Below are 16941 nucleotides of genomic sequence, written 5' to 3' on the forward strand. Positions count from 1 at the left end.
TTACAGGTTGCATCCTCTGTTGAATGTAGGGTATGCCTCCTAAGGGTTCGAAGACTTCGGCCCGTCTCTCCTTGGTTGAGTCGCTTGTCGGGGTTCCTCCCCGAGCAATAGCAGACAGATCCACGAGTCGGGCCGTCTCATGTTGGTGTTGGTGACACCTATGGCTCCTCCAATCACGCCTTCGGTTCTTGAGTCGAGCCGGCATCATTAAGTTCTCGTTGAATGCGAGATGATGATGTTGATGCGGCCATACTCCGACTCCCTCGCAGCAGTTTCTGTCTTCCATGGTGGCATCTTTGCTCAGTCGAGTGAGGGCGACTCCACCGCTTCACCTATGCCCCCATCCGGGAGCGCTAGTGCGGCGACACTTTTGAGTGATTTCATCGCTTACGACCTCCCACATTTCCAGGTAATCAGACCCGAGGAGGCCGAGTCTTGGATTGATCGCATCTCTAAGATGCCGAGACCGCTGCACAGGTCGAGCAAGTCGAGCTTGCCTCCTTCATGTTTGAGAAGGAGGCCGATCTATGGTGGGACAGTGTTCTTCGCACTATTGAGGAAGGATATGAGTGGTCGTGGCGGGCGTTTGAGGCACGCTTCCACGAGAAGTATTTTTGGGTCACGTATCGACATGAGAAGGAGAGTGAGTTCCTTCGCCTCCGCCAGGAGGGAGTCGGTGACGGAATATGAGAATCGGTTCACCGAGCTAGGTCGGTATGTTCCTTTGATTAAGGCGATCACCGATGAGGATGCGGTGCTTTTCCGAGGGATTGAGGCTTGAGATCCGATCGAAGATATCGTTGTGCTAGCATTTCTTCCTATGCGGAGTTGGTGAGCATGTCCTTGCGAGCGAAGCAGGACGGAGATAGGTCGTCCCATATGCGAGCACCTACGGTTCCCAGGCACTGCACCTTTTTTGCAAGAGGCCGCGGCGATTTCTCCTCTTAGGCATCCAGACCGCCGCTCGGCAGATGCGCGATGATCTTCGTTGTTCGAATTGTGGGAAGATGGGGCATTTGGATCATTTTTACTTTTCGCGTATGCGGGCGGTGGTTTTACTCCACCGCAGAGGATCGGCCGTCCGATGCCTCGGGTTATTTCTCCACCACCTCTTCGTTCGGTGCCAGCTCATCCATCCTTGAGACTGTTGTACCTAGCTTGAGGCCACCTCGGTGGCCCATGGTTCCTCCGTCGAATCGTCAGCAGAAGGCTCGAGTTCATGCGCTCTCGGCTGAAGCGCCTTCTGACTTGGTGTCGAGATCCTTCAAGGTTACAGCGCACATTAAAGGTAGTCCCATTTCTATGTTAGTGGATACAGGTCCATTACCTCTCTTATATCATATGCGCAATTAGGCATTTGAGTTTGAGCACTATTTCTATAAAGAGAGTGACGCTCACTACCGCTACGGGAATTTCCTCTGCTATGAACAAGCGTTGTATGGATTGTTGGGTTGATCTAGGAAGTTGATCGATTCGTGTTGATTTCTTTATCGCACTTCTTTTTCATTATGATGTTATTATGGGTATGGATTGGCTCACGAGGATGCGGCAGAGATGATTGTGAAGTAAGGTCGGTGACAATCCATGTACCTGAGGGCGAGACAGTTATTTCCCAGTTAAGGTCAATTACCCTTTTCGTCTTGATTATTATACTTCTCTGTTGGAAGTATGGCTGAATTAGCGTTTGAAAGCACGCACCGTAGTTCGGGAGTTTGAAGATGTGTTTGAGTCGATTCTGGATTACCTCTTCGGCGTGAGATTGACTTTACTATCGATCTCATGCCAGTGCGGCGCCCATTTCTTTGCCCACCTATCGTATGCCTCCGAGTGAAATGGAGGAATTGAGGAAGCAGATAGATGGTTTGTTAAATTTGGGCTTTATTCGGCCTAGTGTGTCTCCTTGGGGAGAACTGTCTTATTTGTGAAGAAGAAAGATGGTTCCTTGATCTTATGTATTGATTATCGCAGTTGAATCGTAACTATGAAGAATAAGTATCCTTTGCCCGGGATTGATGATCTGTTTGATCGGTTGAAAGGGGCATGGTACTTTTCGAAGGTTGATCTGAGTCAGGGTATCACCAATTGCGCGTCAAGAATGAGGATGTGCAGAAGACCTTTTAAGACTAGCTTGGTCACTATGAGTTCCTTGTGATGTCGTTCGGTCTTACGAACGCACCGCCATGTTCATGGATCGATGAACAGGTGTTTTGGCCATTCTTATTCCAATTCGTCATTGTCTTTATCGATGACATCTTGATTTATTCTGCGAGTCGGGAAGAACACGAGGAGCACTTAAGAGCGTTTTGGATACTCTTAGAAAGAATCGGTTGTTTGCTCAATACAAGAAGTGTGATTTCCGGAAAGAGGAAGTCAAGTTCTGGGACATGTGGTGTCCAAGGAAGGGATATGTCGATCTTGCTAAGGTAGCCGTAGTGCAGGACTGGGAGCAGCTTGGTTCGGTTACTGAAGTGAGGAGTTTTCTTAGCCTGGTAGGTTACTATCGTCGATTCATTTGAGATTTGTCCAAGATAGCCAGACCGTTGTCTCAGCTGAAGCGGAAAGATCTCAAGTTCGCCTGGAATGAGAAAGCAGAAGCAACTTTTCAAGAGCTGAAGGATAAGTTGACGTTCGCCCCTATGCTAGTATTTCTAGAGCAAGGGGTCAAGTATACTATATACACCGACACCTTTCGTGTGCGTTTGAGTTGTGTTCAGATGCAGAAGGACAAGGTTATTGCCCATGCATCGTGACAGTTGAGGAAACACGAGGAAAACTATCCTACACATGACCTAGAGTTAGTGGCCGTCATCTTTGCATTAAAGCTCGGAGACATTACCTCTATGGAGAGGAGTTCGAGCTCTTTTGCGACCACAAGAGCCTTAAGTATATTTTCACGCAGCGTGACTTGAATATGAGGCGCGCCGATGGATGGAAACATTGAAAGACTTTAAGTTCGATGTTTCTTACCATCCGGTAAGGCGAACCTTGTGGCGATGCGTTGAGTCGTAAGAAGACTATAGAGTTTGCGGCTCCACTGATGATAGTAGAATGGGATATGTTGGAGTTTGTGCGAGACTTTGAGCGAAGCTTATGGTGGAAGAGTCGTATGAGGTTATCGCACATATTCATGTATAGCCCCTCATTGATGAGAAGATCGTTGCGGCTCAGGCGGATGATGAGCTTTTGGCAAAGATGAGAAAGCGGGTTGGTACGGAAGAACTCCGATTAGAGTGTTAGTTCCTGATGGGGGCCTACGATTTCATGGCCGATTATGTGTCTCGGACATTCCTGACTTGAGATGGGAGGTTCTCGAGTTAGCTCATAGTTCTAAGCTTGCGATGCATCCAGGTAGCATAAAGATGTATCAGGATATGAGAAGATCATATTGGTGGGACAACATGAAGGTTCACATTGTTGAGTTTGTATCTCGTTGTCTCACGTGCCAGCAGGTTAAGGCAGAGCATCGCCGACCTCCTGGGTTACTTCAGCCCATGCCCATAGCAGAATGGAAGTGGGACTTCATCTCTATGGACTTTATTTCTGGATTGTCGAGAACGAAGAAGGGACATGATTCTATTTGGGTGATCGTCGACCGATTGACGAAGTCAGCTCACTTCTTACCGATCAGAGTCACAAACTCTGCAGACGAGTTGGCTAGGTTGTACATCAAGGAGATTGTACGTCTGCATGGAGTTCCCTTGGAGATTGTGTCTGACAGAGACACGCGTTTCACATCTATCTTCTAGACTCGTATCATGGAAGCGATGGGTGTGAAATTGAAGTTCAGCACCGCGTTTCATCCGCAGATAGATGGGCAGACGAAACATGTGAATCAGATCCTGGAAGACATGTTGCGAGCTTGTGTTTTGGATTTTAAGGACAGTTGGGATGATTGTCTCCCGTATGCCGAGTTCGCGTATAATAACAGTTTCCATGTGAGTATTGGCATGGCTCCCTATGAGGCGTTGTATGGTCGCCGTGCAGAGCACCGCATTATTGGGCAGAGTTGGCGAGCGTAGTTTGCTTGGCCGGAGTTGGAGGCGACTTGAGAGAAAGTTGACATTATTCAACGTCGACTTCGGACAGAGTAGGCAGAAGAGTTACGTTGATACGAGGCGACGACCGCTTGAGTTTGAGGTCGGAGACCATGTATTTCTTAAGGTCTCTCTTATGAAGGGAGTTAGCGGTTTGGTAAGAAGGGAAAGCTTATGCCGAGATTTATTGGTCCTTTTCAAATTCTAGATCGAGTGGGAGCGAGCATACCGCCTTGCTTTGCCCACACCTCTTGCGGGCGTGCATAACATATTTCATGTTTCATGCTAAAGAAGTACGTTCTTGATCCTTTGCATATTATCAATTGGGAGCAGGTGCGGTTGAGCGAGGATGCCACATATGTCTTGCGACCAACACGTATTCTGGATAGAGGAGCAGGTATTGCGTAGCAAGGTCATCCCTCTTGTGAAAGTTTTATGGATGCATCATAGTGAGGAAGAGGCTACTTGGGAAACAGCTGAGGTTAGAAAGAGCTACCCTTAGATCCTTGAGGAATATGAGAAGGTATGAATTTCGAGGACGAAATTTTCTTTAAGGGAGGTAGATTATAATGACCCGGAAAATTTCGTGCCAAGACCCGAGTACTACCTCTATTTTCCTTAGAAGCTATTTATGGGGTAATTAGTGCTAAACTTGATTGCTTGTGAAATTTGCATCAATCACTTTAAATTGGATCTGCATGACTCAAAACCTATAGAATCATTAGCGCTATGTTACTTTGAAATCTGGGATTCATCGCTAAATCCAGTTGCTCTTGAAAATTTTTGGAAGTTCTGGATCGGACCTGGACCGCGCGTCGAAAGTCCGATAGCGATGATCTTAGGCAATCATGGTCATCATGTTGGACTTGGCCATCACCTCAAAAATCAAGTCCAGATGACGTTCTGGGTCGATTTGATTGAGTCCGGAGTAAAAAGTGTGAGAACGGTGAGAAATTAAATGTGATTTTACGAAATCTGAGTCGTGTCGCTTGCGCGATGATTTTATGCAATCTAACTGTTGGATTCTGACCCAATTTTACCCTCTGATTAGGGAAGATGGCCCAGGCATGTCATAGTATTTGTGGTCTGATCGAGTTTCGGTGGCCACATTGAATTGAGTGTGGTCCGCCACGGGCTGATTTGTAAAGCCGATCGATATCTTAGCTTGACCTAAATCCATGGTCGGTGAGCTTAAGTCCGACCTATCGTGGAAAAAGGCCCACCAGAAGTGCTCCGTTGGATCGAGAGAGGCCTGTTTTGGTTATAACCTAAGTATACCTTGGCCCTGGGGTTATTTTCATCAATGTTAGGCCTATATATAGACCTTAAAACCCTAGCTCTCTTTTCCATACGAATTTCCTAACCCTAGCTAAGAAAGAGAGAGAAAGTGAGAGAGAAGTTGGTGAATCATCTTAGATTCTTTCCTGTTCTTCTTCATCCTTAAACTTTCACTTTTGAATCGTTATTCCGGCGATTCTGAGTTCATCATTGGGTAAGTTAACCTAACCCTAATCTGTTTTAGAGCTTAGATGAGTCTATGTGTTGTTGTAGCTCATTTCTTTTCTTGCCTTAGGTTATCTTATCGCCATTGACGATGACATATCGTCTGAATCAGTTCGGTGTTCTATTTCCGGCTTAAGGTGCGGACTTTAATCATATAGGTTATGGTTTTCAAGGCTTTCAATGTTAGCTAATGGTTTATTCTTGTTATGGATGAGATTTCACATGTCAAATGCTATGTTTATCTTGCGTTCCTGATATGCATGTGTTATATTGAGATTTGTGTATTCTATGTATATGTAGGAAGTACCGTATACGTATAAAATATGATCATGTGTTTGCCATGATTATTTGTCGTGTATGTATGCTAGATGTATGTGTGTCAACTCCTTGGCAAAAGGAATTTTTCAAATGCGTGTATTTCAACATACGTCATGTATGTTGTATTATGTATTCTAAGTGTTTGTAGAAATGTCTGAATACTTAAAGTGCAACATATTAACTTAATTGTGGGCGTTGAGAAGCGATTCTCAACACTCCTATTAGTGTGTATGATTTCCTTCATGCAAGTTACATTCTTTATTGTTTAACTTCAAGCATTACTTATGTGTAAATCCATGTTAAGTTGATACTCTTCGAATGCTTACATACCACATGATTTAAGTTGTTGTTCCATTACTATTCTAGATTGTTGATATGAATATCCTATTGTAGTGGAATGTGTTTGGGACTATGAATTAGTCCAGAAATTCGGTAATCGGTCTTAAGTTCATGGCTGAGGTTGTTTTCGCCACGTAGGGCGTGTTTAGACGAACTTGAGTCATATTAGAGTTGTCGGTAGTGGTTTGGCCACACGGAGTGTTTGCGCACTCTATGTCGTTCAACCCAACGTGCGCTCATGCTAGTCGAGTTCGTTAAGTAACCCGATTGTCCGATGTATGTTCACCATGTATGGACGCTACTGTTTGAATCTAGGGTACCGAACTTACCAATGAAATCCTATTAACCATGGTACCTTGATCCGCTAAGACTCATGAGCCGGACATGGTGGTATAGGACACCGTGGTCGAGCTGTCGGCCTACGCTGGGGTGACGAGCCTCCCCGTAGTGACCAGTGAGCAACCAAACTCGTGAGCCGATTATGGTGGTATGGGACACTATATTCGTGCTGTCGGCCTACATTGATTGGTGACGAGCCCTTTGTAGTGACCTCGAGCATACCTGGATACCGCATTGAGGTGACGAGCCTTATTGTAGTAACGAAGTTATGATAGGCGTGCATTGATTGGTGATGAGCCCTTTGCAATGACCTAAAACCATATGATCGTATGAGATGATCTACGACTGATGACCCTATAATGGATCACTGTTTGGACATCGATATGAGGAAGGTACCTTAGCTTCCCAATCTTGCTGTATGAAAAGGACTAACAACAACTTGGTATCATGTTCATGCACCGCATTTGCATGTGCTTTGAAGACGTGGCGCACTTTGAGGCGATGTCATGCGTAATGTAAGATGAAGACGCTTAGGGTGTACGCGTGAGGGCACGCATCATTCTACATACATCCTTGCATTAACAAGAGTACTTAGGACATGTTTGATTATTCTGCTTTATCATTACTGCTTGATTAAATTGATAACATGTTAACCTTTGCTTTATTGTTCCACTGAGTTGATCACTCACTCCCACGTTCTGGGGCGGTGTTAAACACCCACCAGACTCTGTCTTAGTTGCAGATGTTGATGAGACCTCTGAGGCAGAGCAGGAGATCGAGGATGATGAGGCTGCATTTTCTTTCATGCAGTTTTCAGGCGGGTTCTAGTGAGCCTTGTTCTGATGCGTGGGACTCTGGGATTTCTTTTTGGGAATAGATGATGTAATTTGATACTTGTAATATTTTGATAGCAACACTTGTAAAACGACCTGGTATGTATATGTATTTCAGGGATTTGCACATGTACACATATGATTCTATAAGTCTTCTGCTTGTGTTCTTCACTTATCCCTGAATTATATTTGCAGTTTGGCTTAATCTATTTCATGTTTTATGCACTTATACAGATACATACATCTACCATTAAATATGTTGCATAAGTGATGTTTTGAAACTCGGGAGCTGAGTTATGCTCGATGGGGAGTGGGCTTACAATGGGCCTTAGGGAGGTTTACAATGGTGGACCTTTAACCAACATTTCTCCTGAGGTGCAGCACATTTGGGATTGGAATTTAACTTACAATGAGGCCCACGGCCCTATGATACTAGTAAGAATGGATGGCAGTGTGCTTATAGTGCATACAACATGGAATGCCTCATGAAACAGCCTATGGCCGAGAAACAATGGGTGGATAGTGTGTGTAACACATACATCATAGTGGGCCTCATGGGGCAGCCCATGGCCCAGAAAAATGGGCAAACGGTGTGTACATAACACATACATCATGTTGGGCCTTATAGGACAACCCATATGCTCCCGAAAAGAATGGACAGCGTGTATATAGAACACATACAACAAGTGAGCTCTAATGGCTAGACGTCCAACACTTTGGACGTCTGGGATGATCACAAATAGAAGGTGGGTCCCACCTGTAGATGGTCCACATGAGAGTGGGCCACGTCCAGGTGGGCTTGGAACATAAGGGCGATGTGGATAAACAACACAGTAGGCCCATTCGCCTCTAGTCCGTCCTCATGGGTAGTGTGGGCCTGATACAATCATCACAGTGGGTCCCACAAAGGCATGGGCCACCCAGGAGGTGGGCCGACTCCACACTTCCATCTAAAACTTGTTGGGTAGGGTGGTAACAATACATACATCGGAGGTGAGCCTGCTGCCACTGGACAGACAGGCAAGCCCTACTGCTGTAATGGGGCGGCCCATAAGACCGCTCGGTCTAGGCTGTTGCGGATGGACAGTGTAGATATAACATACATCAAGGTGGGGTCCACATGAGTGGACCACCCTACTTAAAAGACCCAACAAGTGGGCCGCTGCATGGGACATCAACGTCTAGGTGGCCAGTGGCCAACAACTGCTGCACGCTGGCCGTCTTGGACCAGGCCTTAAAATAATCAGGAAAACTAGATGGATGGCGTGGATATAGGCCACATACAGCAAGGTGGGGTCCACACCAGTGCAGCCCACTGGCCTTAGACTAAGTTGATACTTGCGTTTTCCTTCATACAGGCGGTCGAAGGTGGACGGTCCTGCTGGTGCTATGGTGCAGCCCATGACACTACTTGATCTAGGCCATTATAGATGAACGGTGAGGCTAAAACCATACATCATGGTAAGGTCCACATAGGTGGGCCACACAGCCCCAGGACAAAGCCCATATTTGTGTTTTCCCTGCATTAGTGCATGTGTGACCGACCGGTCACACAGGCCCAAAACGAGCAGCCGGTGACCCTATTGCTAGACAATGGGCATCCCACTATCTGGATGATTTGGATCATCATACAATATCAATGTTGGTCCATCAAACCAGGGAAAGAGAGAGAGAGAGAGAGAGAGAGAGAGAGAGAGAGAGAGTGTGTGTGCAGAGGAGGAGCTCTGCCACTATGAGCTCCTCTCCAAGCATTACAACACATACATCAAATGGGTCTCACCAAATGTGAACCCTCAAATCATAAAAATCCATGGTGGAAATCCCTTTCCCACCAACAAATACAAGGTCTAAATGACCTTCTTACAATGAAGATCAAAATAAACATCATGATGGGGTCCGTGGAGAATGGCCCCATCATGGGATTCATATATGCATCATGGTGGGCCATTGGCCACACCTGGGCCCAAAATGGGATCCCTACCATCAACTAGTGGGCCCCACTTGTCCCATGGATTAAAACATTGATCTAAACCTAAGATCACCCACCTATGGATCTCCTTCTTGGTCCCTTGGCTTCCTTAGCTCCTAGACTTCTTCTTTAAGGGTGGAAGATGAAGATTGAAGGGTTAAGATGAGAGATTTGGGGTAGAAAGTGAGCCTCACACTTGGCTATTTTCTGTCCTTAGATTTCCTTCTCCTTGGACGTTCTCTCTTCTTAGTTGCTTGGGATGGGTAGAGAAAATAAGAAAGAAAGGGGATGTGATGGATTAAAATGAGAGAGAAGGGATGGGTGGTGTAAGAGAGAAATGATAGATGTGTAGGAGAGTGATGGTGGTGTAAGAGAGGAGTGACATGAGGGTTGACCTTGGGAGTGGTTGCTTGTCTTGGGGGAAAAGAAAGGCATGGGTTGTGATGGGTTGTGTGCTTGACTAATGACATGAAAGATGGGTAGAGATTCTCTGAAATCTCTTAGAATTCGTAATGTGCGGCATTTCCTAGAGATAAACACGGGCCCACAACTCCTAGCCTGGGAAACAATAAAATGCAATGTAATGCTAATATATATGAGGAGCAAGGGATTTCAAAAGGGAATGAATGTTGCACGATAGTAATGCTCTGTTTTGATGAAACTGATTGAAGCTTAAATGGTTGGATGAAGAGTAGTATCGTAAGGCTAGATCAAGTGATTCATATTTAAACTTAGGTGACTCAGGAGGCTTAGACTCTTGTTAGGCTAGGCTAGACCAGGGTTGAGCTCTCTCTCTCTCTCTCACTCTCACTATAACTCTCCTTGGTGGAGAAATAATAGGGGACTCCTTTGGGTGAGAAGGGATTGTTATAAATGGGAGTGGATGCTTTGAAATGAGAAGGGATGGTGGCTATTTATATCCTCCAACCTTGGTTTTCTTGTAATTTCTGGTGATCCCAGGGGTAAAAAGTAGTTGAAGGGCTGGGATTGGAGATTGCCACATGGCATCATCTCATGGGTTAGATTAGGTAGTAAAAGAGAAATTTTGGGTAAGGAGATGGGCATTAGAGTAAATGCACCTCAACTTCGCACTTAAGGTTCGAAAAAGGAGAATTCCACATGCTTGAGTGATGTTACCCCAAAGAGGGGGAGTGTCACGTGGCCGGCAATAGCCTAGCTATTGTCGATCCTCACTTGGACTCCCTGCTTTGGCAGGCAGCATCCTTCAAGCATGTGAAAGCTCTACTATGAGGGTTGTTGCTTTGAGGTTTCGGTCATTTCTCCAATTCGGCTTGGTTTTAGGCTCAATTAAGTGAGTTAACTGGGTTATGGGGTTGGGTAGGCTGACCGGGTGAGTTGACTTATTGAGTTGACTCAAGGCTCTTGGATTTTATGTTCCTAGGGTTCAAGGTTAGGCTAACCGGATTGACTGGTTTGAATTGGTTGAGTTTAGGGTTTAGGATTGGGGTTCCTAGGTTTAGGCTTCTAGGGTTAGGGTTTATGATTGGGGTTTGGTTATCCATTCATTTGTTCAAACTCAGTCAGCTTATCATCATGGGGTGAGATGTGTACACATAATAAGTATGCTCCATATTTTAATGATTATATGCACCCTTTAAATCCCCTATTAGTAAGTGCCTTGTAATTAGTAAATCTTGACCTATAAAGTTATTTCATACTATATTTTTATTTGTATATTTATTGAAACTAACTCTTTGTCAAATACTGATTAAAAGGGGGAGAAAGTTTCAGTCCCATTAAAACAATGAATTCTATTTTATAAGGTTTGTTTGTTGTTGCAGGAATTGATGAGATATGGGGAGCAAGTATGATGGAGCATTATTATTGTTACATATCTTGGGTCCTGTTCTTAAATTTGTATATCATTGTAATCTTGGACATGTAATATTATATTGTTTTGTTGTGGACCATGACATGGTCTAGGTTAGGTTTTTATCATGTAATTGACAAAGGGAAAAATTGTTAGTGTACTGATTTATACACCTTATTTGTTAATCACGTGAATCCTTGTGTCATGGAATCAGTTGTACTATTGGAAGTTAAAGACTGAAAACATAAGTGAAGGGAGAGCATCAATGAGCAACGAACAGATAAATGCAATGCTTTGATGTCCTTAACCCTTGACCCAAAACAACCTAAACCTCTAAATGATTTTAAACCTAATAGGTAAACCTTTTACTGATCATCCCATAAGCTATATGAGCCTAAATTGAACATCCTTAAATTGGCTCTAAAGGTCTCAAGTTGTTGGAAAAATTGCACAATTTCAGCAACCTTTAGTCACACCGAACCCACTTTCGGTCTGAGTGAAAATGTCTAAAACAGGACAACAAGCTAGGACATAATTCCGTGTAATTCGACTCCATGCGAATAATCCGAAGATCACCTTTAATGTGACCTAAGGGGCCCAAGTCTATCCAACAACTTTCCTATCTAATTTGATGTGACCGAAGATTAGCCATTTCTGTCCATCTTTTAATTGTTGGAACTCGATTTATTTAAATATGAGATTCAATCTTGGGGCATTTTAGAGGATTTTTTTTTTATTTTTTATTTTTTATAAATGAAGCTAAGTAAATCCTCAAACATATCTCATATTCATGAAATTTGATTCATCTTCTTGAGTTTTACCATTATAATGAAGATTCCAACCTTAATGTTAAAGATGAACTCAATCTCCACCATTTTATAGAGTTTAGACCTAACCTCTATAGTTATATTATTGTCTTAATCCTCTAGAAGACCCTTCTTGGTGAATCTCATACGCTTTACAACTTTCCGTTGAGATTCAACCCAACCTCCCATCACCTTGGTCGCCGCATCGGAGCATCGTATGCAAGGTGTTTGATTTTGAAGTTGAAGTATTGACAATACATCAGAATCATGACCGGGAGAGAAATTGAGGAGCGAATTCAAGTATGGGTGAGCTTTAAAGAAGCATCTAAAAAATGAGGCATAAACGGGGCTCATTTCGACAAGTGTTATTGAGTGAGCCCATACTCTCTTTCTTTATGTAGGATTGAGGGTAAGAATTAATGACCCAAACTCGAATAGGTTCTTATATAGGACCTAGGCTCTAGTATATGGCCGAATTCACCAAAAACGGGAGTGTATGTGTTAGTATCCGCGGGAGCCTCTGACGGGAGTAAACGTAGGTCATTGGATTAGGACCGAGGTTATTAGTTAGCCTATAGAAAACCAACTAAAATCTCTTGTGGGAGCTTTTGGTGAGAGTGTATATCAATATGTTCATGTGTAAGACCGAGGTTCATGGTGAGCTTATAGAAAATCATGTAGAGCCTCTTACGTGAGCAAGTCTTTGTGTACTATTATAAATGTTAGAGGTGAGCTTAATTTAAAACATCTGATAGTGAAATCTATTACAGTTGTGAGTTGAGTGTGTCCACCAGGAGTGGATTTGGAAAACTAAACAACTATACATACTTATGTTTGGGATTGTATTTGAACACTTATTTAATTATGCTTATATGGTGAATGTTTAATTATATGTATAAATGATTAGATGAATGCTAGGAGTTGATAGGTAGCACATCCCACACACACATGTATACTATCATGTTTATATACTAGTTGCTTAATTGACACATCCTTTGTAGTGTATGTGATTAGACGTTCTAATGACTTGGAAGCCTTAGAGTTAATAGTCTTGCTTATTTCAAATTGTATATTAGTTTAAGTAGGTAATCGTGTTTAAAAAGACACAAAATTTATTTCGCCAAAGCTTCTGCACATAGTCGTGGTATCTTATTCCATACAATTTCACATTTATCTTGAGGTCGCATATACTACTAAGGTACATGCAGAGGTTCCTACTTAAGCACGTAGAAAATTGGGTTCCTGACCTATAAATACCCCTGTACTCACTTTAAGGAGGAGTAGAGCAATAGAGAAACAAGAGCAAAGATGAAACAAGGACTCTACACTCTTCGAAGAAGATAAGAAGCTTCAAGCACATACGTTCTTAAGATTTAACTCACTTGCCGGAACAGTCCACCTTATTCATTGAGAAGAGCCCTCATCATGCGAAAGAGACCCTTACGAAGGAAAGACCTTTGAGCCATGCAGTAGGGTCTTCCAAATATAAGCTTCGACACCACAAGATGAGCACCATTGTATAGAGCTATGCGCCTAGGCGTAGACCTGTCACAACATATGCGCCCAGGTGCAGAGCTCTCCGTTAGCCCACTAAAGAATTACACACGCATGTAGTCCATGAATTACACACGCATGTAGTCCATAATGGACCTCTTGCACATCCAAGTCTTTGTACAAGGCACATACCTTCTTATAATCAATGCTCAAGGTAGAGGATCCTATCAGCCAATGATTGGAGATCAAGAACGATTTTCACCCATCTTTAACATTTGAGCCCCTGTGGCATTACACCCACAGTTATCACGAGTCTTTTAGTTCCAAACGCTTCGAAGACGAAGAACTAAAGACTAAAAAACTTTATGCACCACACAACAGTACACCTACTTTGGTTTTGCCTTTCAATCAAGGATTTTTATCCGAGATGTAAGGGCTCATACTAGAGCACAACCTAAAATTTAACTGCTCCAAAATATTAATAAAAGTCGTTCGGTTTGACTCTTTGGGTGTACAACATGTGGGCTTTACATAGTCCGCTGATGAGTTTGTATCCTCGACAACTCTTCGATGGAAACAACAATTTCCTAATGTAATAAGAGAGCAACGAACTCTCCCCATTGAATGTTAGCTTTCTCACATTTCATTAAGTAATGGATTACCTGATGTTCTCGCTTCTTATGGTCAAATCCATGATGCTAACCACGGGCTATATGGGATGCCTAACATCCAATGGCTACTGAGAAGACGAAACCTTCCCTCCCAACCTTATCAAAATACATTTTGTCCTAAATAATTACTAAATTCTTAATATAACTTATTTGATTAGTTAAAAATAAAATATAATTTACATACTTTATTTACGTGAGACCAATTTTTATCATCCAAATACAACGCTGTCCGCTTGGATTTAAAAACATAGTTACTGTCGCTACCAAATACCAGATATTCATTTTCATCACAGTAAAAGTCATTCTAAAATAACCATATACCGATGACCTATCCCATATCTGATATGATACGCGTCAAACGGTCCCTTCCCAAAGTGAAGCGGATTAGCTGGTGTACCACACACCACAGATCATTTTATGGCTTTATCCCAAAAATGAGAGGTATATAAATCTCAGGTGGACCACACCACATGAAAACAATAGAGATTGGATATCCACCATTAAAATCCTCTTAAGGCCTACTATCGTTTATTTGACATCCAATCATTGATTAGGTTATACAGCCCAAATGAAGGTAAAAACAAAAATCAGCTTGATCAAAACTTTTATGGCCCCCAAAATGTTTTTAATGGTCGCCGTCATTCAACATCAAGTTTCTGTCATGTGGTCCAATTGAGATTGGGATGTATCTCATTTTTGGTCTCATGTTGTAAAATGAATTCAGAAAAATAGATGGACAGAGTGGATGAAGCACATACATCATGGAGGGCCCCAAAGAGCACCGACCACCAGCCATTGGCAGTGTCAGAGTAGCCAATCCGCTCCATACGGAGCGGATTGGCTACTCCCGACACCGACCACTGGCTAGTGGTCGGTGTCGTGGACCCCACTATGATGTATGTGTTTCATCCATTTTTAAAGATAATTTCAGAGATTCATCCCAAAAATGAGAGGTACATAAATCTCATCTGTACTACACCACATGAAAACAATAGTGATTAGATATCCACCATTAAAATCCTCTTAAGGTCCACTGGACTGTTTATTTGACATCAAATCTGTTGATTAGGTCATGCAGGCCCAGATGAAGGTAAAAAACAAAAATAAGCTTGATCCAAAACTTTTATGGCCCCCAAAATGTTTTTAATGATTGACGCTCATTCAACACTGTTTCCTGTAATGTGGTACAATTGAGATTGAGATATAACTCAATTTTTATCATCCAAACACAACGCTGTCCGCTTGGATTTAAAAACATAGTTACTGTCGCTACCAAATACCAGATATTCATTTTCATCACAGTAAAAGTCATTCTAAAATAACCATATACCGATGACCTATCCCATATCTGATATGATACGCGTCAAACGGTCCCTTCCCAAAGTGAAGCGGATTAGCTGGTGTACCACACACCACCGACCTAGCTGATGTGTGTACGTGGCGCTCGAAGTGGAGCCCGTCAGCTCCTCGAGCAGCGAATGTACAAACGGTGGGTAGGAGATCAAAGTTATGTGGGCCACAATGATGTATTTACTATATCCATACCGTCATCCACTTGGCGAGATTATTTTAGTTTATTATACAAAAACTGAGTCATGTACAAGGCCTAAGCGGACCACACCACAAATAAAAGTGGGAAAACTATTACCATCGTTAAAACATTCCTAGGGCCTACCAAAATGTTTATTTTCATAAACAATATGTTAATAAGCTCAAAACGACATGGATGAAGAGGAAAAATAAATATCAGTGATCCAAAACTTCTGTGATCCCCAAGATGTTTCAACGGTAGATGTTCAATCCCCCACTGCTTTCTGCATTGTGGTTCACTTAATCCTTGTATCTATTTTATTTTGGGCTCAAGCCTTAAAAATATCTACCCAAATGAATGGACGGATTTGATATTTTAAAAAAAGTAAAAAATTACCTTATGTTTGGGCCCACAGACCTTGGTGACGACAACGCACACCGAGGTCATTGGCGTGTGGTACACCAGCTGCGGAAGTGGTTTGCGTAGTGAGTAACTCAGTAAGGTAAGGCCGTATGGGTACTGAGTAAACTCGGTGGGGTCCACCGTGATTTATATATATTATCCACTCATTCCATTCAATTTACCAGATAATTTTAGGATTTGAGCTGAAAAATAAAGCATATCCAAAGCTCAAATGGGCCACACCACGGGAACAGGGTGAATTGAATGTCTACGGTTGAAATTTTCTTGAGGGCTACTGAAGTTTTGGATAAAGCTTATATTTTTGTTTTCCCTTCATCCATGTTTTTGTGATCTTATGAACAGGTTGGATGATAAATAAACATCACTGTGGGGCCTAGCAAGGTTTCAACGGTGGAAATCATTATTCCCACTGTTTCCTGTGGTACGGTCCACCTGAGTTTTATATATGTTTCAATTTTAGTATCAAACGCTTAAATGAGCTGGAAAAAAGGATGGACGGTGTGGATAAACCACGTACAGTCACGGTGCAGTACGATAAGGGTTACTGAGTAACTCAGTACGCAAACCGATTTCGGTCTCGCTCCCACGGTCTTCACACTCAGCGTGCTAACGCTGCAAGCGCACTGGACATTAGTTGAAGCGGAAGGTGGCGGTTGTGGGAAATATGAACATCCGCAAATTCAAGTTCATTCCACCTCAATCTGGCCATCCCTTAACAAAATGCAAGAGCAACTTCAAAAAATTGCTTTCTACCTTTGAGATACGTTAGCCGCTTGCCGATTAGTGGACGGCCCTGATTTTTGCATGTGGTCTCCTTCATGGATGCTGCCAGCTTATCCGCAGCTCACAC

At 43.0% G+C, this 16941-nt stretch overlaps 1 pseudogene; it reads left to right on the forward strand.

Annotated features, from left to right (window-relative positions):
- The first annotated feature begins 229 nt into the window (after positions 1-229).
- Positions 230-16941, forward strand: part of LOC131254238 (uncharacterized) — a 46078-nt pseudogene continuing 29366 nt past the window's right edge.

The sequence above is a fragment of the Magnolia sinica genome, chromosome 8, assembly GCF_029962835.1.
Source record: "Magnolia sinica isolate HGM2019 chromosome 8, MsV1, whole genome shotgun sequence".
NCBI classification, from domain to species: domain Eukaryota; kingdom Viridiplantae; phylum Streptophyta; class Magnoliopsida; order Magnoliales; family Magnoliaceae; genus Magnolia; species Magnolia sinica.